The sequence below is a fragment of the Hyla sarda genome, chromosome 5, assembly GCF_029499605.1.
Source record: "Hyla sarda isolate aHylSar1 chromosome 5, aHylSar1.hap1, whole genome shotgun sequence".
Lineage (NCBI taxonomy): Eukaryota > Metazoa > Chordata > Amphibia > Anura > Hylidae > Hyla > Hyla sarda.
In genome coordinates, this window is record NC_079193.1 from 240,836,678 (window position 1) to 240,859,774 (window position 23,097).

Below are 23,097 nucleotides of genomic sequence, written 5' to 3' on the forward strand. Positions count from 1 at the left end.
TTCGTTAAAATTGGATGTGTACATGAATTTTAATTTTTTTTCTCACTAAAATGCTGCTTTTCCCCCAAATTTTACATTTTTACAAGGGGTAATAGGAGAAAATGACCCCGAAATTTGTAACCCCATTTCTTCTGAGTATGGAAATACCCCATGTGTGACATCAAGTGCTCTGCTGGCGCACTACAATGCTCAGAAGAGAAGGAGCGCCATTGAGCTTTCGGAGAGTGAATTTGTTTGGAATGAAAGTCAGGGGCCATGTGCATTTACAAAGCCCCCGTGGTGCCAGAACAGTGGATCCCCCCACATGTGACCCCATTTTGCAAACTACACCCCTCACGGAATTTAGTAAGGGGTGCAATGAATATTTACACCCCACTTTCGTTTGAAAGATCTTTGGAATATTGGGCTGTGCAAATGAAAAATGAAATTTTTCATTTTCACGGACGACTGTTTCAAAAATCTGTCAGACACCTGTGGGGCGTAAATGCTTACTGTACCCATTATTACATTATGTGAGGGGTGTAGTTTGCAAATGCGGTCACATGTGGCGGGGTGCCATTGTTCTGGCACTATGGGGGCTTTGTAAACACACATGGCCTTCAATTTCAGACACATTCTCTCTCCAAATCCCAATGGCACTCCCTCTCTTCTGAGCATTGTAGTGCACTCGCAGAGCACTTTACATCCACACTTGTGGTATTTTCTTACTCAGAAGAAATGGGGTTACAAATTTTTGGGGGCTTTTTTTCTATTTTCCCTTGTGAAAATGAAAAATTTAGGGTAACACCAGCATTTTAGTGAAAACATTTTTTTTTTTTTCCCATCCAAATTTAATGAAAATTCTTCAAACACCTGTGGCGTGTTAAGGCTCAATATACCCCATGTTATGTTCCATGAGGGGTGTAGTTTCCAAAATGGGGTCACATGTGGGTATTTATTTTTTTGCGTTTATGTCAGAACCGCTGTAAAATCAGCCACCCCTGTGCGAATCACCTATTTAGGCCTTAAATGCACATAGTGCGCTTTCTCTTCTGAGCCTTGTTGTGCATCCGCAGAGCATTTTACGCCCACATATGGGGAATTTCCATACTCAGGAGAAATTACGTTACAAATGTTGGGGGTCTTTCTTTGCTTTTACCGCTTGTGAAAGTAAAATGTATGGGGCAACATTAGCATGTTAGTGTAAAAATTTTAAATTTTTTTACACTAACAGGCTGGTGTAGACCCCAACTTTTCCTTTTCATAAGGGGTAAATGGAGAAGAAGCCCCCCAAAATTTGTAGTGCAATTTCTCCCAAGTACGGAGATACTCCATATGTGGCCCTAAACTGTTTCCTTGAAATACTACAGGGCTCTGAAGTGAGAGAGTGCCATGTGCATTTGAGGACTAGATTAGGGATTGCAAGCGGTGGACATAGGGGTATTCCACGCCATTGATTCCCAAACAGGGTGCCTCAAGCTGTTGCTAAACTCCCAGCATGCCTGGACAGTCAGTGGCTTTCTGGAAATGCTGGGAGTTGTTGTTTTGCAACAGCTGGAGGCTCTGTTTGGAAACACTGCCGTACAATATGTTTTTCATTTTTATTGGGGGGACAGCGTAATGGGTGTATATGTAGTGTTTTACTCTTTATTTTGTGTTAGTGTAGAGTAGTGTTTTTAGGGTACATTCGCACTGGTGGGTTATGGTGAGTATCCCGCTAGGAGTTTGCGCTGCGGCAAAAAATTTGCCGCAGCTCAAACTTGAAGCAAGAAACTTACTGTAAACCTGCCTGTGTGAATGTACCCTGTACATTAACATGGGGGGGGGGGGGGAAACCTCCAGCTTGTTCAAAACTACAACTCTCAGCATGTACTGACAGACCGTGCATGCTGGGAGTTGTACTTTTGCAACAGCTGGAGGCACACTGGTTGGAAAACCTTCAGTTAGGTTCTGTTACCTAACTCAGTATTTTCCAACCAGTGTGCCTCCAGCTGTTGTAAAACTACAACTCCCAGCATGTACTGATCGCCGAAGGGCATGCTGGGAGATGTAGTTATGCAACAGTTGGAGGTACGCAACGACAACTCCCAGCATGCCGAGACAGCTGTTTGCTGTTTGGGCATGCTGGGATTTGCAGTTTTGCAACATTTGAAGGGCTATAGTTTAGAGACCACTGCACAGTCATCTCCAAACTGTGGCCCTCCAGATGTTGCAAAACTACAAATCCCAGCATGCCCAGACAGCAAACCGCTGTGTGGGCATGCTAGGAGTTGCAGTTTTGCAAGATCTGGAGGGCCATGAAGTTGAAGTTTTGCAACATCTGGAGAGCTACAGTATAGAGATCACTGTATAGTGGTCTCAGATTGTAGCCCTCCAGATGTTGCTAGGCAACTCACCGGCTTCCGTAGGATCCAGGGAGCCGCATAGCCGTCCTCTTCTGCCGCCTGCTGCCACCGTCGATCGCTGCCCGCTGCCACCGCAGCCACCGTAAGTGGACTTCGTCCCCGGTACCCCTCGGTTTCCCCATTCTGCCCCGCCTATTGTGGGTGGGCAGGAGGGGGAAATCAAAAGTTAACCCGCCCCCGATCTGCTATTGGTCATCGCGTCTTGATGACCAATAGCAGGGATAGGAGGGTTGGCACCCCTGCCATCTCACTCCTATCCCTTCAGGGGGATCGTGCGTGTTTTAGACAACCGCGATCCCCCTTATATTCCGGGTCACCATAGACCCGTATGACCTGGAATCGGCGCAAATTGCAAGTGTGAATTCACCTGCGATTTGCGCCGATCGCCGACATGGGGGGGTTTGAAGACCCCCCTGGCATTAGCGTGGGGTGCCTGCTGATTGATATCAGCAGTCACCCCGGTCCAGTCCCCGCCCGGCGGGGACTGAAATTCCCACGGATGTACGCATACGCCCTTGGTCCTTAAGTACCAGGGAGCTAGGGCGTACGCATATGTTCTTGGTCCTTAAGAGGTTAAGGGGTGAATACTTATTGTACAATTGTATTTTTACTTTTTGCGATATGCGAACCCACTCTTTACATTACAATATTCAATATTTTCTTTTCACAGAGCTAGAGAGAGCAAACCTATACAGCTGAAATTTTAAAGATGATTTTATAAAATATGTTTTTATCACTTGTGAAAGAACTTTTGCCTTTTATCAATCTTCTACAACAGTTTGTTTACTGCTATAATAAAATCTCATTCCGCACCTCTGACTTTGAAGACAGTTGTGTTATATAGAATTAGAAACTTCAAAGCATTATCTGAAAAGTTTGACTTCTTGTTCAAAATATCAATAGAGACGTCAAACACACATATAAACATTTTCTGTTAAAGGGAATATGTCATTTTTTTTATTAAAGTTGAATCTTCTTCTATATTTTTAATAATATTTTTTTCTTCACAGTTTAGGAAATCTAAAAGATTAATTAACACATGTATTTTTCCTTAAGCTCATTCATATGTTATGGAAATGATCCCCAACAATTTTTTTTCCATCCAAAAAATAAAAAAAATAAATCCCCTGTGGATATAAGTGGCATAAGATTTATTTTGCAATGACAATAAGGCTAATTTTAATGTGGACATGCTGTGTATCTGCTGCACACTAGCAGCAGATACGCAGTCCATCAGAGCATCATATTTCTGCCATGAAAGTCCTATGTGAGAATATACCTTATGACAGTGCTTCCCAAGTGTGGTCCTCAAGTAACCCCCATCTGGTCATGTTTTCGGGGTTTCCTTAGTCTTTTGCAGGTGATATATTTTATGGTCAGTGCATCAGGCATCACCACAATTATGTAATATAAATATATACAGGCTCGGCACTCCACGGATTTTTGCGAGTGATGTGTTGGGGGCACAGGAGGTCAGTGCTGCTGATGGGGGAACATTAACTTCAGAGAGATAAAGAGCGCATACAGTCTGTGATAGAAGTCAAGAAAACACACTCACCCGTGTTGTTGCAGAAATGTGTGTCTTTTATTCCATCATCTGGGGTACAATAGCATGGAGGGATGGAAAGAAAAACTCAGAACACCGTGGAGCTCGTGTAGCCGTTGGTCCCGTTTTGCGGTTTATACTGCTTGGTCACGCGTGCAACAACACGGTGAGTGCATTTTCTTGACTTCTATCGCAGACTGTATCACCACAATTATTAGTGTTGCTCGCGAATATTGGCAATATTCGCAAATATTCGCAAATATAGCACTATATATACGTAATTACGAATATTCGTTTTTTTTTCACAGTACACATCACAGTGATCACCCCTCTCTGCTTCCAGCTTGTGTGGTGTAAAGAAGGCTCTAATACAACTGTGTGAGACTGGCGCGCAAATTTTCGCATATGCGACTTTTCGCATATGCGAAAATAAAACGTGAATATTATGAATATGCAATTTAGCGAATATATGACGAATATTCGTCCATATATTGGAGAGATATCGCAAATTCGAATATGCCCTATGCCGCTCAACACTAACAATTATATCACCTGTGAAATACAGGAAAGGAAATCCTGAAAACATGACCCATTGGGGGTACTTGAGGGCCATGATTTGGAAACATTGTACTAAAGCAGGCATAGGCAACCTTTGGCACTGCAGATGTTTTGGACTACATCTCCCATGATGCTTTGGCAGCTTTTTGGCTGTAAGAGTATCATGGAAGATGTATTTCAAAACATCTGCAGTGCCGAAGGTTGCCTATGACTGTACTAGAGCATTGTGCTATTATATGGCATGGGTCAAGTGGCTGACTGTCTCTGAGAAAAGGCAAAAACTGTATTTTACTCTCTGTCTTCCTCATTTATATGTACTGAGTGCTATATTGGTCTAATGGATCATGTGATTTAGTCATATGACTACACTGCTGAGTCTGTTTAGCACAGTTGTCTCTTGCTGAGGTTGTATTCTCCAGTAACTGGGGATGAAATGACGCCTTTAGTTATAGGGGAAATAAGTCATCAGAAGGTCTTTTATGAAAAATAATCCAATCAAAATTATTCACAATGACACTTGTGAGGGGGGGTGTCAGACTCTAAGGCACACAGGAATACAATATAATCTCTAGATTATTTAGAGGATGGTAGAAAAAATTTAAAATATCCGGTGAACAGTAGTTGTGTTGACAGAGTCGTGTTGTGGTCAGAGGATAATGGGCAGGCTGGTTCGAAATGGCAGAAAGGCAGTAACTCAAACCATTTGTTATAACCAAAGTATGCAGAATATCATCACTGAATACACAAGCAGATGATATACAGCAGTTTAAAACCAACATCAGGTGTCACTCCTGTTAGCTACGAAGGAAACTGAGTCTAAAATTCCCACAGATTCACCAAAATTGGACAATGGATTGCATGGTCTTTTGAGTTAGATAATATGGTCAGAATTTGGCATAAACAACAGGAAAGCATAAATCCATCCTGCCTTGTGTCAACGGTTCAGGCTGGTGGTGTTACGCCGAGCGCTCCGGGTCCCCGCTCCTCCCCGGAGCGCTCGCTTCACTCTCTCCGCTGCAGCGCTCCGGTCTCGTCCTCTGACCCGGGGCGCTGCGATTCCGCTGCCAGCCGGGATGCGATTCGCGATGCGGGTAGCGCCCGCTCGCGATGCGCACCCCGGCTCCCCTACCTGACTCGCTCTCCGTCTGTTCTGTCCCGGCGCGCGCGGCCCCGCTCCCTAGGGCGCGCGCGCGCCGGGTCTCTGCGATTTAAAGGGCCACTGCGCCGCTGATTGGCGCAGTGGTTCCAATTAGTGTGTTCACCTGTGCACTTCCCTATATCACCTCACTTCCCCTGCACTCCCTTGCCGGATCTTGTTGCCTTAGTGCCAGTGAAAGCGTTCCTTGTGTGTTCCTTGCCTGTGTTTCCAGACCTTCTGCCGTTGCCCCTGACTACGATCCTTGCTGCCTGCCCCGACCTTCTGCTACGTCCGACCTTGCTTCTGCCTACTCCCTTGTACCGCGCCTATCTTCAGCAGCCAGAGAGTTGAGCCGTTGCTAGTGGATACGACCTGGTCACTACCGCCGCAGCAAGACCATCCCGCTTTGCGGCGGGCTCTGGTGAAAACCAGTAGTGGCTTAGAACCGGTCCACTAGCACGGTCCACGCCAATCCCTCTCTGGCACAGAGGATCCACTACCTGCCAGCCGGCATCGTGACAGTAGATCCGGCCATGGATCCCGCTGAAGTTCCTCTGCCAGTTGTCGCTGACCTCACCACGGTGGTCGCCCAGCAGTCACAACAGATAGCGCAACAAGGCCAACAGCTGTCTCAACTGACCGTTATGCTACAACAGTTACTACCACAGCTTCAGCAGTCATCTCCGCCGCCAGCTCCTGCACCTCCTCCGCAGCGAGTGGCCGCTCCTGGGCTACGCCTATCCTTGCCGGATAAATTTGATGGGGACTCTAAGTTTTGCCGTGGCTTTCTTTCCCAATGTTCCCTGCATCTGGAGATGATGTCGGACCTGTTTCCCACGGAAAGGTCTAAGGTGGCTTTCGTAGTCAGCCTTCTGTCCGGAAAAGCCCTGTCATGGGCCACACCGCTCTGGGACCGCAATGACCCCGTCACTGCCTCTGTACACTCCTTCTTCTCGGAAATCCGAAGTGTCTTTGAGGAACCTGCCCGAGCCTCTTCTGCTGAGACTGCCCTGTTGAACCTGGTCCAGGGTAATTCTTCCGTTGGCGAGTATGCCGTACAATTCCGTACTCTTGCTTCAGAATTGTCCTGGAATAATGAGGCCCTCTGCGCGACCTTCAAAAAAGGCCTATCCAGCAACATTAAAGATGTTCTGGCCGCACGAGAAATTCCTGCTAATCTACATGAACTTATTCACCTAGCCACTCGCATTGACATGCGTTTTTCCGAAAGGCGTCAGGAACTCCGCCAAGATATGGACTCTGTTCGCACGAGGCGTTTCTCCTCCTCGGCTCCTCTCTCCTCTGGTCCCCTGCAATCTGTTCTTGTGCCTTCCGCCGTGGAGGCTATGCAGGTCGACCGGTCTCGCCTGACACCTCAAGAGAGGACACGACGCCGTATGGAGAACCTCTGCCTGTACTGTGCTAGTACCGAACACTTCCTGAGGGATTGTCCTATCCGTCCTCCCCGCCTGGAAAGACGTACGCTGACTCCGCACAAAGGTGAGACAGTCCTTGATGTCTACTCTGCTTCTCCACGTCTTACAGTGCCTGTGCGGATGTCTGCCTCTGCCTTCTCCTTCCCTGCTGTGGCCTTCTTGGACTCTGGATCTGCAGGAAATTTTATTTTGGCCTCTCTCGTCAACAGGTTCAACATCCCGGTGACCAGTCTCGCCAGACCCCTCTACATCAATTGTGTAAATAATGAAAGATTGGACTGTACCATACGTTTCCGCACGGAACCCCTTCTTATGAGCATCGGATCTCATCATGAGAGGATTGAACTTTTGGTCCTCCCCAATTGCACCTCGGAAATTCTCCTTGGACTTCCCTGGCTTCAACTTCATTCCCCAACCCTGGATTGGTCCACTGGGGAGATCAAGAGTTGGGGGTCCTCTTGTTCCAAGAACTGTCTAAAACCGGTTCCCAGTAACCCTTGCCGTAACTCTGTGGTTCCTCCAGTAACCGGTCTCCCTAAGGCCTATATGGACTTCGCGGATGTTTTCTGCAAAAAACAAGCTGAGACTCTACCTCCTCACAGGCCTTATGATTGCCCTATCGACCTCCTCCCGGGCACTACTCCACCCCGGGGCAGAATTTATCCTCTCTCTGCCCCAGAGACTCTTGCCATGTCCGAATACGTCCAGGAGAATCTAAAAAAGGGCTTTATCCGTAAATCCTCCTCTCCTGCCGGAGCCGGATTTTTCTTTGTGTCCAAAAAAGATGGCTCCCTACGTCCTTGCATTGACTACCGCGGTCTTAATAAAATCACGGTTAAGAACCGCTACCCCTTACCCCTCATCTCTGAACTCTTTGATCGCCTCCAAGGTGCCCACATCTTCACTAAATTGGACTTAAGAGGCGCCTATAACCTCATCCGCATCAGAGAGGGGGACGAGTGGAAAACGGCATTTAACACCAGAGATGGACACTTTGAGTATCTGGTCATGCCCTTTGGACTGTGCAATGCCCCTGCCGTCTTCCAAGACTTTGTCATTGAAATTTTTCGTGATCTGTTATACTCCTGTGTTGTTGTATATCTGGACGATATCCTAATTTTTTCTGCCAATCTAGAAGAACACCGCCAGCATGTCCGTATGGTTCTTCAGAGACTTCGTGACAACCAACTCTATGCCAAAATTGAGAAATGTCTGTTTGAATGCCAATCTCTTCCTTTTCTAGGATATTTGGTCTCTGGCCAGGGACTACAGATGGATCCAGACAAACTCTCTGCCGTCTTAGATTGGCCACGCCCCTCCGGACTCCGTGCTATCCAACGCTTTTTGGGGTTCGCCAATTATTACAGGCAATTTATTCCACATTTTTCTACCATTGTGGCTCCTATCGTGGCTTTAACCAAAAAAAATGCTGATCCCAAGTCCTGGCCTCCTCAAGCAGAAGACGCCTTTAAACGACTCAAGTCTGCCTTTTCTTCGGCTCCCGTGCTCTCCAGACCTGACCCTTCCAAACCCTTCCTATTGGAGGTTGATGCCTCCTCAGTGGGAGCTGGAGCTGTTCTTCTACAAAAAAATTCTTCCGGGCATGCTGTCACTTGTGGTTTTTTCTCTAGGACCTTCTCTCCAGCGGAGAGGAACTACTCCATCGGGGATCGAGAGCTTCTAGCCATTAAATTAGCACTTGAGGAATGGAGGCATCTGCTGGAGGGATCAAGATTTCCTGTTATTATCTACACCGACCACAAGAACCTCTCCTACCTCCAGTCTGCCCAACGGCTGAATCCTCGCCAGGCCCGGTGGTCTCTGTTCTTTGCCCGATTTAATTTTGAGATTCACTTTCGTCCTGCCGATAAGAACATTAGGGCCGATGCTCTCTCCCGTTCCTCGGATGCCTCAGAAGTTGATCTCCCTCCGCAACACATCATTCCACCTGACTGCCTGATCTCCACTTCTCCTGCCTCCATCAGGCAGACTCCTCCAGGAAAGACCTTTGTTTCTCCACGCCAACGCCTCGGAATCCTCAAATGGGGTCACTCCTCCCATCTCGCAGGTCATGCGGGCATCAAGAAATCTGTGCAACTCATCTCCCGCTTCTATTGGTGGCCGACTCTGGAGACGGATGTTGGGGACTTTGTGCGAGCCTGCACTATCTGTGCCCGGGATAAGACTCCTCGCCAGAAGCCCGCTGGTTTTCTTCATCCTCTGCCTGTCCCCGAACAGCCTTGGTCTCTGATTGGTATGGATTTTATTACTGATTTACCCCCTTCCCGTGGCAACACTGTTATTTGGGTGGTCGTTGATCGATTCTCCAAAATGGCACATTTCATCCCTCTTCCTGGTCTTCCTTCTGCGCCTCAGTTGGCTAAACAATTTTTTGTACACATTTTTCGTCTTCACGGGTTGCCTACGCAGATTGTCTCGGATAGAGGTGTCCAATTCGTGTCTAAATTCTGGAGGGCTCTCTGTAAACAACTCAAGATTAAATTAAATTTTTCCTCTGCATATCATCCCCAGTCCAATGGACAAGTAGAAAGAATTAACCAGATCTTGGGTGATTATTTGCGACATTTTGTTTCCTCCCGCCAGGATGACTGGGCAGATCTCCTTCCATGGGCCGAATTCTCGTATAACTTCAGGGTCTCTGAATCTTCCTCCAAATCCCCATTTTTCGTGGTGTACGGCCGTCACCCTCTTCCCCCCCTCCCTACCCCCTTGCCCTCTGGTCTGCCCGCTGTGGATGAAATTTCTCGTGACCTTTCCATTATATGGAGAGAGACCCAAAATTCTCTCTTACAGGCTTCTTCACGCATGAAGAGGTTCGCGGATAAGAAAAGAAGAGCTCCCCCCGTTTTTTCCCCTGGAGACAAGGTATGGCTCTCCGCTAAATATGTCCGCTTCCGTGTCCCTAGCTACAAGTTGGGACCACGCTATCTTGGTCCTTTCAAAATTTTGTGTCAAATTAATCCTGTCTCTTATAAACTTCTTCTTCCTCCTTCTCTTCGTATCCCTAATGCCTTTCACGTCTCTCTTCTCAAACCACTCATCCTCAACCGTTTTTCTCCCAAATCTGTTCCTCCCACTCCTGTTTCCGGCTCCTCGGACGTCTTCTCGGTCAAGGAAATTTTGGCTGCCAAAAAGGTCAGAGGGAAAAATTTTTTTTTAGTAGACTGGGAGGGTTGTGGTCCTGAAGAGAGATCCTGGGAACCTGAGGACAACATCCTTGACAAAAGTCTGCTCCTCAGGTTCTCAGGCTCCAAGAAGAGGGGGAGACCCAAGGGGGGGGGTACTGTTACGCCGAGCGCTCCGGGTCCCCGCTCCTCCCCGGAGCGCTCGCTTCACTCTCTCCGCTGCAGCGCTCCGGTCTCGTCCTCTGACCCGGGGCGCTGCGATTCCGCTGCCAGCCGGGATGCGATTCGCGATGCGGGTAGCGCCCGCTCGCGATGCGCACCCCGGCTCCCCTACCTGACTCGCTCTCCGTCTGTTCTGTCCCGGCGCGCGCGGCCCCGCTCCCTAGGGCGCGCGCGCGCCGGGTCTCTGCGATTTAAAGGGCCACTGCGCCGCTGATTGGCGCAGTGGTTCCAATTAGTGTGTTCACCTGTGCACTTCCCTATATCACCTCACTTCCCCTGCACTCCCTTGCCGGATCTTGTTGCCTTAGTGCCAGTGAAAGCGTTCCTTGTGTGTTCCTTGCCTGTGTTTCCAGACCTTCTGCCGTTGCCCCTGACTACGATCCTTGCTGCCTGCCCCGACCTTCTGCTACGTCCGACCTTGCTTCTGCCTACTCCCTTGTACCGCGCCTATCTTCAGCAGCCAGAGAGGTGAGCCGTTGCTAGTGGATACGACCTGGTCACTACCGCCGCAGCAAGACCATCCCGCTTTGCGGCGGGCTCTGGTGAAAACCAGTAGTGGCTTAGAACCGGTCCACTAGCACGGTCCACGCCAATCCCTCTCTGGCACAGAGGATCCACTACCTGCCAGCCGGCATCGTGACAGGTGGTGATGGTATGGGGAACATTTTCTTACACTAAAAATTGTCCTAGAGAACACAGTAAGGTGCTATTGATAGTGTGTGTTTCATGAGCATTTAAGCTATAATACAAACCATATATATCTCTATAGGTTGATATGCTGTTGTGGGTTTAATCAGCCATATCGCTATTCTCTTGTAATATTTCAGTTTAAAGTATCCCAGTGGATAAGACTGATGGGTATTCGATAATACTAGGTCCATCTAAGGACATACTAGCTTTTATCATTATGTATTCCACTTTTAGAGTCCATTCTTTAAGCTCTTAACCCCTTCAGGACCAAGCCCATTTTGGCCTTAAGGACCAGAGCGTTTTTTGCACATCTGACCACTGTCACTTTAAACATTAATAACTCTGGAATGCTTTTAGTTATCATTCTGATTCCGAGAGTGTTTTTTCGTGACATATTCTACTTTAACTTAGTGGTAAAATTTTATGGTAACTTGCATCCTTTCCTTGTGAAAAATTCTAACATTTGATGAAAAATTTGAAAATTTTGCATTTTTCTAACTTTGAAGCTCTCTGCTTGTAAGGAAAATGTATATTACAAATAAAAAATTTTTTTATTCACATATACAATATGTCTACTTTATGTCTGCATCATAAAAGTGAAGAGTTTTTACTTTTGGAAGACACCAGAGGGCTTCAAAGTTCAGCAGCAATTTTCCAATTTTTCACAAAATTTTCAAACTCACTATTTTTCAGGGACCAGTTCAGGTTTGAAGTGGATTTGAAGGGTCTTCATATTAGAAATACCCCACAAAAGACCCCATTATAAAAACTGCACCCCCCAAAGTATTCAAAATGACATTCAGTCATCATTTTAACCCTTTAGGTGTTTCACAGGAATAGAAGCAAAGTGAAGGAGAAAATTCACAATCTTCATTTTTTACACTCGCATGTTCTTGTAGACCCAATTTTTGAATTTTTACAAGGGGTAAAAGGAGAAAATGTATACTTATATTTGTAGCCCAATTTCTCTTGAGTAAGCACATACCTCATATGTCTATGTAAAGTGTTCGGCGGGCGCAGTAGAGGGCTCAGAAGGGAAAGAGCGACAAGGGGATTTTGGAGAGTACGTTTTTCTGAAATGGTTTTTGGGGGGCATGTTGCATTTAGGAAGCCCCTATGGTGCCAGAACAGCAAAAAACCCTCACATGGCATACCATTTTGGAAACTAGACCCCTTGAGGAACATAACAAGGAATAAAGTGAGCCTTAATACCCCACAGGTGTTTCACGACTTTTGCATATGTAAAAAAAAATTATTTTTTTTTCACTAAAATGTGTATTTCCCCCCAAATTTCACATTTTTCCAAGAGTTAATAGCAGGAAATACCCCCCAATATTTGTAACCCCTTCTCTTCTGAGTATGGAGGTACCCCATAAGTTAACCTGAAGTGCACTATGGGCGAACTACAATGCTCAGAAGAGAAGGAGTCATATTTGGCTTTTTGAGAGCAAATTTTGCTCGGGGGGCATGTCTCATTTAGGAAGCCCCTATGGTGCCAGAACAGCAAAAAAAAAAAACACATGGCATACCATTTTGGAAACTAGACCCCTTGAGGAACGTAACAAGGGGTACAGTGAGCATTTGCCCCCCACTGGTGTCTGATAGATCTTTGGAACAGTGGGCTGTACAAGTTTTCATTTTCACGGACCATTGTTCCAAAGATCCGTCAGACACCTGTGGGGGGTAAATTCTCACTGCACCCCTCATTACATTCCGTGAGGCGTGTAGTTTCCGAAATGGGGTCACATGTGGGGTTTTGTTTTTTTTTGCGTTTGTCAAAACCGCTGTAACAATCAGCCACCCCTGTGCAAATCACCTCAAATGTACATGGTGCGCTCTCCCTTCTGGGCCTTGTTGTGCGCCCCCAGAGCACTTTGCGCCCACATATGGGGTATCTCTGTAGTCGAGAGAAATTGCGTTACAAATTTTGGGGGGCTTTTTTCCCTTTTACCTCTTGTGAAAATGTAAAGTATAGGGCAACATCAGCATGTTAGTGTAAAAAATTAAATTTTTTTACACTAACATTCTGGTGTAGACCCCAACATTTCCTTTTCATTGAGGGTTAAAGAAGAAAAAGCCCCCCAAACCTTATAACATAATTTCTCCCGAGTACGGCGATACCCCATATGTCGCCCTAAACTGTTGCCTTGAAATACGACAGGGCTCCAAAGTGAGAGCGCCATGTGCATTTGAGGCCTAAATTAGGGATTTGCATAGGGGTGGACATAGGGGTATTCTACGCCAGTGATTCCCAAACAGGGTGCCTCCAGCTGTTGCAAAACTCCCAGCATGCGTGGACAGTCAACGGCTGTCCGGCAATACTGGGAGTTGTTGTTTTTCAACAGCTGGAGGCTCTGCTTTGGAAACAGTGGCGTACCGGACGTTCTTATTGGGGGAGGGGGGCTGTGTAGGGGTATGTGTATATGTAGTGTTTTTAACTTTTTATTTTATTTTGTGTTAGTGTAGTGTAGTGTTTTTAGGGTACAGTCACATGGGCGGGGGATTACAGCGAGTTTCCCAGCGCAAAATTTGCTGCATCTCAAGATGCGAGAAACCCACTGTAAAAGCCTCGCCCATGTGAATGTACCCTGTACATTCACAGGGGGGGGGGGGTGCACCAGCTGTTGCAAAACCACAACTCCCAGCATGCATGGTCTGTTAGTGCATGCTTGGAGTTATAGTTTTGCAACAGCTGGAGGCACACAGGTTAGGAAACACTGAGTTAGAATCAGACAATGTTTCCCAACCAGTGTGTCTCCAGTTGTTGCAAAACTACAACTCCCAGCATGCCCAGACAGCTGAAGGGCATGCTGGGAGTTGTAGTTCGGCAACATCTGAAGGGCCAGATGTTGCTGAACTAAAACTCCCAGCATGCCTGGACAGTCAGTGCATACTGGGAGTTGTAGTTTTGCAACAGCTGGTGCACCCCCCCCCCCCCCTGTGAATGTACAGGGTACATTCACATGGGCGAGGCTTTTACAGTGGGTACAATGGTCTCCAAATTGGGGCCTTCCAGATGTTGCAAAACTACAACTCCCAGCATGCATGGTCTGTTAGTGCATGCTGGGAATTATAGTTTTGCAACAGCTGGAGGCACACAGGTTAGGAAACACTGAGTTAGAAACAATGTTTCCCAACCAGTGTGTCTCCAGTTGTTGCAAAACTACAACTCCCAGCATGCCCAGACAGCTGAAGGGCATGCTGGGAGTTGTAGTTCGGCAACATTTGAAGGGCCAGATGTTGCTGAACTAAAACTCCCAGCATGCCTTGACAGTCAGTGCATGCTGGGAGTTGTAGTTTTGCAACAGCTGGAAGAGCACAGATTGGAGACCATTATACAATGGTCTCCAAACTGGGGCCCTCCAAATGTTGCAAAACTACAACTCCCAGCATGCCCAGACAGTCAAAGGCTGTCTAGGCATGCTGGGAGTTGTAGTTTTCAGACTCCTAGAAGCAGCAGTGAAGATCTTCACTGCTGCTTCTGAGGACCATGTACTTACCTGCCGGTCCCGTCGCTGCTCCTCCACGTGGCCGGTCCCGCGCTGCTCCTCGGTCCCGCCAGGTAAGTCCGCCGGTCCCCTGATGTTCCCCTCCTATGCCGCAGGTCCCCGCAAGCCCCCGCAGACATCGTCCCCCGTTCTGCCCGACTTCCAGGGGCGGGCAGTGCGGGGGATCTGAACGTTCACCCCAGATCACTGTGATTGGTCCACAGGGACCAATCACAGTGATCGCTGACCAGGACCATCAATGGATGGTCCTGGGGGTGAAGCAGAAGTTGTCCCCTGCTGGAAACAGCGGGACTTCTGCCAGTTAACCCGTGCAATGCTGCGCATCGCCGGGTTAACTGAATGGCATATATAAACGCCGGGATGCGCGAACGCACTGCACAACCCGGTGTTAATATATGCCATTCTGCGGGAAGGGGTTAAGGATGCAGGCCATACCTGTACGTCCTACGCCCGGTCCCGGTACATAACGCGGGGTCATGGCGTATCGGTCCCGGGTCGGTCCCCCTGGCTAATGAAAGCCGGGACTCTGGGCTAATAGTGTGTGGCACCGATCGTTGTGCTGTGCGCTATGAACCCTTTAGACTCGGCATTCAAAGTTGATTGCCACATCTAAAATGAAAGCGAAAGCTACCCGGCAACTCAGGTGAAATTGTGATGTCCCGATCAGCTAGAACGCGAGGGGAGGATGCCTTACCTGCCTCTGATCGGCAGCCAGAGATCCAGGCTTGAGCAATCGACCGCCGATAACACTGATCATCTCCATGTTAATGCATGGGGCTGATCTGTGTATAAGATCGGTATGTGCAGTGCCATAGCCACTAGAGGGGGCTATAACACTGTAAAAAAAAGTGTGAACAAATGACTAATGTCATTGCAAAGTAGAATTGGCGGCGCAAAAAATAACCCATAATATGGAATTTTTGGTGCAAAATTGAAAACGTTATGATTTTTAGAAGGTGATGAGGAAAAAATGGAAATGCAAAAACAGAAAAACCCTGCGTCTCTAATTGGTTAAAGGAAAACACACTACTTGGCTGTGCTTTTAAACCCTTAAGGACGCAGCTAATTTTCACCTTAACCCCTTAAGGACCGGAGGTTTTTCCGTTTTTGCATTTTCGTTTTTTTGCTCCTTGCCTTTAAAAAATCATAACTCTTTCAAATTTACACCTAAAAATCCATATGATGGCTTATTTTTTGTGCCACCAATTCTACTTTGTAATGACGTCAGTCATTTTGCCCAAAAATCTATGGTGAAGCGGGAAAAAAAATCATTGTGCGACAAAATTGAAAAAAAAACGCTGTTTTGTAACTTTTGGGGGCTTCCGTTTCTACGTAGTACATTTTTCGGTAAAAATGACACCTGATATGTATTCTGTAGGTCCATACGATTAAAATGATACCCTACTTATATAGGTTTGATTTTGTCGGACTTTTGGAAAAAATCATAACTACATGCAGGAAAATTAATACGTTTAAAATTGTCATCTTCTGACCCCTATAACTTTTTTATTTTTCCGTGTATGGGGCGGTATGAGGGCTCATTTTTTGCGCCGTGATCTGAAGTTTTTAACGGTACCATTTTTGCATTGATAGGACTTATTGATCACTTTTTATTCATTTTTAAATGATATAAAAAGTGACCAAAAATGCACTATTTTGGACTTTGGAATTTTTTTGCGCGCACGCCATTGACCGAGCGGTTTAATTAATGATATATTTTTATAATTCGGACATTTCCGCACGCGGTGATACCACATATGTTTATTTTTATTTTTATTTACACTGTGTTTTTTTTTTATTGGAAAAGGGGGGGTGATTCAAACTTTTAATAGGGGAGGAGTTAAATGATGTTTATTCACTTTTTTTTTTCACTTTTTTTTTGCAGTGTTATAGTTCCCATAGGGACCTATAACACTGCACACACTGATCTTCTATGTTGATCACTGGTTTCTCATAAGAAACCAGTGATCAACGATTCTGCCGCATGACTGCTCATGCCTGGATCTCAGGCACTGAGTAGTCATTCAGCGATCGGACAGCGAGGAGGCAGGAAGGGGCCCTCCCGCTGTCCTGTCAGCTGTTCGGGATGCCGCGATTAGCCGCGGCTATCCCGAACAGCCCGACTGAGCTAGCCGGGAACTTTCACTTTCACTTTTAGCCGCGCGGCTCAGTTTTGAGCGCGCGGCTAAAGGGTTAATAGCGCGCGGCGCCGCGATCGGCGCTGCGCGCTATTAGAGGCGGGTCCCGGCTTCACTATGACGCCGGGCCCGCCATGATATGACGCGGGGTTACTGTGTAACCCCGCGTTATATCAGAAGAGCAGGACCAATGACGTACCGGTACGTCATTGGTCCTTAAGGGGTTAAGGGTACGTTCCCACACGGCGTATTTTGCTGCGTATTTGCTGCGTATTTGGTGCTGCGTATTTTCCTACCCATTGACTTCAACAGAGAAAATAAAATACGCAGCAGCAAATACGCAGCAAACACGCCGTGTGGGAATGTACCCTAAGGATGCAGCCCTTTTTTGCAAATCTGACCACTATTACTTTAAGCATTGATAACTCTGGGATGCTTTTACCTTTCATTCTGAATCCAAGTTTGTTTTTTGTGATATATTTTACTTTAACATATTGGTAAGTTTTTGCTGTTTCTTGCATCCTTTCTTGGTGAAAAATTCTAAAATGTCATGAACATTTAGAAAATTTCAATTTTTCTAACTTTGAAACTCTCTGCTTGTAAGGAAAATGGATATTACAAATAAATTATATATTGATTCACAAATGCAATATGTCTACTATATGTTGACATAATAAAGTTGACATGTTTTTTTCTTTTTGAAGACATTAGAGGGCTTCAAATTATAGCAGCAAATTTCCAAATTTTCACGAAAATTTCAAAATGTGAATTTTTCAGGGACCAGTTAAGTTTGAAGTGGATTTTAGGGGCCTTTCTGTGAGAAATATCCCATAAATGTCCCCATTATAGAAACTACACCCCTCAAAGTATTATGACATTCAGAAAGTTTGTTAACCCTTTAGGTGTTTCACAAGAATAGCAGCAAAGAGGAGAAGAAAAATCCAAATCTGCATTTTTTACACTAACGTTTTCTTGTAGCCCCATTTATTTCATTTTTAAAAGTGGTATAAGGAGAAAAAGCCCCCCAAAATGTGTAGCCCAAGTTCTCTTGAGTATGTAAATACCTCATATGTTGACATAAAGTGCTCTGCAGGCTCACAACATGGCTCAAGAGGGAAAGAGCAACTGTGGGATTTTTTAAAACAAATTTTGCTGTCATGGTTTTTGAGGGCTATGTTGCATTTAGGAAGCCCCCATGGTGCCAGAACAGCAACCCCCCCCCCCACATGGCTTCTATCTTGGAAACAACACCCCTCAAGGAATGTAACAAGGGGTATATTGAGCCTTAACATATTACAGGTGTTTGACGACTTTGCGTTGAAGTTGGACATGAAAATGGAAAATTAGATTTTTAACACTAAAATGATGGTGTTACCCCAAATTTATATTTTCCACAAGGGGTAATAGGAGAAGATGGACCGCACAATTTGATTACATCTCTCAATTTCTCCTGATTAAAAAAACAAAAAAAACAAATGTGGACATTAAGCGCTCTGCTGGCGCACTACAGGTCTCCGAACAGAAGAAGTGCTATTGGACTTTTGGAAAGAGAATTTTGCTGAAATTGAAGTCGGGGGCCATGTGCATTTTCAAACCTCCCATGATGCCAGAACAGCACAAAGCCCCCACATATGACACCATTCTGGAAACTAGACCCCCCCAGGAACATAATAAGGGTCACAGTGAATACTTACACCTCACAGGTTTTTTGAACAGTGGGCCGTAAAAGTGAAAAATTAGATTTTTAATACCAAAATGATGGTGTTAATCCAAATTTTTCCTTTTCACATTGTGTAATGGGAGAAAATGGACCCCAAAATTGGACGCCCAATTTCTCCTGATTAAAAAAAATGCCTCATATGTGGACATTAAGTGCTCTGCTGGCGCACTACAGGTCTCAGAGCAGAAGGAGCACCATTGGACTTTTGGAAAGAGAATTTTGCTGAAATTGAAGTCGGGGGCCATGTGCATTTTCAAACCTCCCATGATGCAAGAACAGCAGAAACCCCCCACATGTGACACCATTTTGGAAACTAGATCCCTCCAGAAATGTAACAAGGGTCACAGTGAGTACTTACACCTCACAGGTTTTTTGAACAGTGGGCCGTAAAAGTGAAAAATTTAATAGACTATATTGATAATGTTACCCCAAATGTTTTATTTCCACATGGGGTAATAGGGCAAAAGGCCCTCAAAATCTGTAGTGCAATTTACCTGAGAGAGAAAATACCCCATATGTGGATGTAAAGTGCTCTGCGGGTGCACTGCAATGCTTAGAATAGAAGGAGTGCCATTGGATTTTTGGACTGAAAAGTTTGTTGGAATTGAAATCAGGGACCATGTGCATTTACACCTCACATGTTTTTAGAACAGTGGGCCGTAAAAGTAAAAGAATAGATTTTTAACACTGAATTGCTGGTATTAACCAACATTTTTTTAGTTTCACAAGTAGTAAGAGAAAAAAAGCTCCACAAAATGTGTAGCCCGATTTCTCCAGAATAAGTAAATACCCCATATAAGACAATAAAGCACTATGCGGGTGCAAAACAGGGCTTAGGAGTGAGACAGCACAGATGAGATCTAAGGCCTAAAGTGGTGCTTCGCACTGCAACGGTTGAGGTTCTGACATAAAATCTAAAGAAAAAAAAAAGCACCCCCAGTGACCCCAATTTTGAAACTACACCCCTCAAGGAAGGTAACAAGGGGTACAGTGAGTACGTACACCTCACAGTTTTTTTTGAAAAGTGGGCCATAAATTGAAATTTTTTTTTTTTCACTAAAGTGCTAGGGTTACCTAATTTACCTAATGGGAGAAATTGGGTTGCATATTTTGGAGGGCTTTTTCTCCTGACTATGGAAACACATCCACATATGGGATATCGTGCTGGACCGATGCACAACAAGGCTCAGAAGTCATAAAGGTCTGTTTGCATTTGTGGCCTATGGCATATCAGTAGCTGATGGTTACATACATTCAGAGGAAAATTCAAAAATGAAACACCCACATGTGACACAATGACAGAAAGTACCCACCCTGAGCAATGGGTATAGGGGTAAAGAGGACATTTTGAACACACTGGTGTTTCCTAAATTTATTTTCCAGGAATGGATGAAAGGTAGCTTTTGAAAATTGCAATTTTCAACCTATGCTCTGCTTCATTTTTCTGGGAACAACTAACATGTGACTCCGAATTGTCACCTGGAAATACGACAGAGCTCATGAGGGATAACTCTTCGCATTTGAGGTCGATGTTTGTTAAGGACCTAACCTGTTATATACATTCAGAGGAAAATACAAGAAAGGAACACCCACATGTGAGCCTATTACTAACAGTACACCCCCAGGGAAGGTGTGTGGGGGGGAAGTGGAGATTTGGAACAGATGGGTGCTCCCTAAATTTATTTTCCAGCAATGGATGAAGTGTACTATGGGGGGGGGGATGAAAATTGCAATTTTAATACTGATATGCCAATTCCCAGAATGATGACCCAGAGCAAAGGAGGTTTGTGGTCCCGCATGGTGGCGTCTCTGCCGCCTTGGTGGCTCATCATCAGAACTAGAAGATGAGGAGGATGAGGAAATAAGGAAGGTGAGGCTCTTCCTTGTCCTCTGAGGCGCTTTCAGTGGCGGAGGCAAGTATGGCGTACGCCTCCCCCACTGAAAACGCCCTGCAGCCCATTTCCCTGCTCTAATGGGGGGTGAAGTGTATATATATGGGGGAAAAAACTTTATCTGTGTATGTGCTGTGTGTATTGTGGTGCGATACTACCTCCCTAACCCGCCCTAAACCCGCCCTAACAGAAAAAATATAAACTAAAAAGGGAAAAAAAAACTATTTTTTTTTAATTGACTTCTAGCCCAAAAAAAGCCCTGTGCCAAAAAGAAGCGTGTACCTAACCAGTGGTGTGCATCCTGATTAGCGCTTGGTGGCAGCAGGGAGCGCAGAAGTCAGTGGGGGGGGGGGGGGGTCTAGCCACTCACCCCAGAACAGTGGCTGGTGGCAAGTACACAGACCCCCAGACAAAATACCCGAAAAATAAAATAATAAAATGCTTAACCCCCAAAAAACGCTGATCAGATCTCTCAGAAATGGTGGGCAGAATGGAGCAACATGTTGCTACACCAACCTCCCCCCCTCCCCATACTGCTGTAATTGGTGCGGTCACTACGGCCGCCATATCACAGCTGTACTGGGGGATGGCAACACTGCGACCTCCCAGTACTGCACGGATGATGATTGGTAGTGTAAGTTACACCACCAATCATCATTCTTATCCAGGTCATGGAGTCATATGTGACCCAGGTGACCCGGAAGCGCCGCAGACCGCCGATGAGTATTTTCCGGCGAACTGCGGTGATCACTGATATGAGGGGGTCTCAGGACCCCCTTCGGCAATGAGCCAGGATGCCTGCTGAATGATTCCAGCAAGCATCCCGCTCCGGTCCCCGCCTGGTGAGCGGCAGGAACCGGAATCGCCAAAAATCGCCCGTCTGAATTGACCGCCGATTTCAGGCGATCACCGACATGGGGGGTCTCAGGATTTCCCTCAGGATATGGGGGGACCGGGTTTCCCACGGGCGTACCCATACGCCCTATGTCCCTAAGGACTCAGGATGCAGGGCGTATGCATGCGTCCTGAAGAGGTTAAATAATTTCTGTCAAAATTTTGGATTCATTTTTCTTTGTTTATATAGTAAAAGTTAAGATTTATATGCGTACACAGTACACAATAAATAAGGTTTGTTTGTTTTTTTGCTTTTACTTTGAGTCATTAGTTGTTTGTAGAGTAATACCTAAGCATTGCTTAAATGTGACAAGCTACCTAACTATTGTTACTGATTGTGTCAATCCCTCTATTACCACAATGTACCCATCTTTTGTTGGCTACTTACAGCTATATGATGCACCATGTCACAAAGTTTACATTATCAGAAACTGGTTTCTTGTACTCCTATGGCCTCAACAGTCACCAGATCTCGATCAAATAGAGCACTGTTGGAATGTGGTGTAATATAAGATTTGCCTCAAAAATGTGCAGCTCAAAAGTGTACAGCAACAGCATGACGCCATCATATCCATATGAATCAAACACTTTCAGGATTGCTTCCAGCACCTTGTAAACAGTTTGCCATGTAGAACAAAGGCAGTTTTGAAGGTAAAAAGGGGTCCAACCCCATAAAATGGCCAGTGGGGGAGATTTATCAAAACCTGTCCAGAGGAAAAGTTTCCAAGTTGTCCATAGCAACCAATCAGATCGCTTCTTTCAGTTTTGAAAAGGCCTCTAAAAAAATGAAAGATGCTATCTGATTGGTTGCTATGGGCAAATCAATAACTTTTCCTATAGACAGGTTTGATAAAATTTCCCCCAGTGAGTGTGGGCTACAGTACAATAATGCTTCTAATTTTATTTTACTTTAAATGGGCACTGTCATTAACTTTTTTTTTTCTTATGTGTTGTAGTACTGATGTACTACAGCATATTTCTAATATACTTTAATTATTTTTTTTGTAATTAAAATACTTTATTTTAATGTTGAAATCCAGCCACTAGGGGTCTCCCTCCTAGTGGCCAGCTGCAGCCTGCTGTGACGTCACAGATGAATTCGGACCGATCCCGGCCGGGCATTGGTCCGAATTCAGTCAGGCTGCGCTCTCTCCCTGCCAATCAGACCGCTATGAACTATGAGGATGCACGCAGGCTCCCTGGCCTTGCATGCTGGCCCCGGCTCCCGGTGTGAGGTAGAATTTCACCCTCCACTTTAGTCTTTTGCGGACGGGCGGGGGGGAGGGGGGGATGGATGGAGCGGGTGTGCGTGGCAGGGTTCCGGGAGCGGGATGTGCGGCAGGGTGCCTCCAGTTGTTTCCTCATTACAACTCCCAGCATGCCCTGACAGCCAATAGATGTCAGGGCAAGCTGGGAGTTGTGGTGGGGAAACAGCTGGAGGCACCCTGAATAGATGAACTAAGGGAGGAAGTCGGCCCCCCAGCAGGCATCAGTGACTATGTGCCTGCTGGGGAAGTCTGCCTGGTAAGTGAGCACACTACCAGGCAGACAAAAAGGCATTTTTAAAATAGTAAAAAAAAATTAAAGGCAGGGAGGGGGTTAGAGATAGATGGGCAATAGGCAGGGACAGAAAAAAAAAGGATGGTGGAAGCTACTCTTTAACATCTATTCAGTAAAAAAATATTTAGCTGCTCGTAAATTTAATTGAATGGCATAAACTATTCATCATGGAAAACCTTTAATTATTTAATAAATTAGCTACAAAAGTACTCCCGCAATATCGTGTACCCTTTCAAATCGTTTGGCAATATTTGGATAAGATAA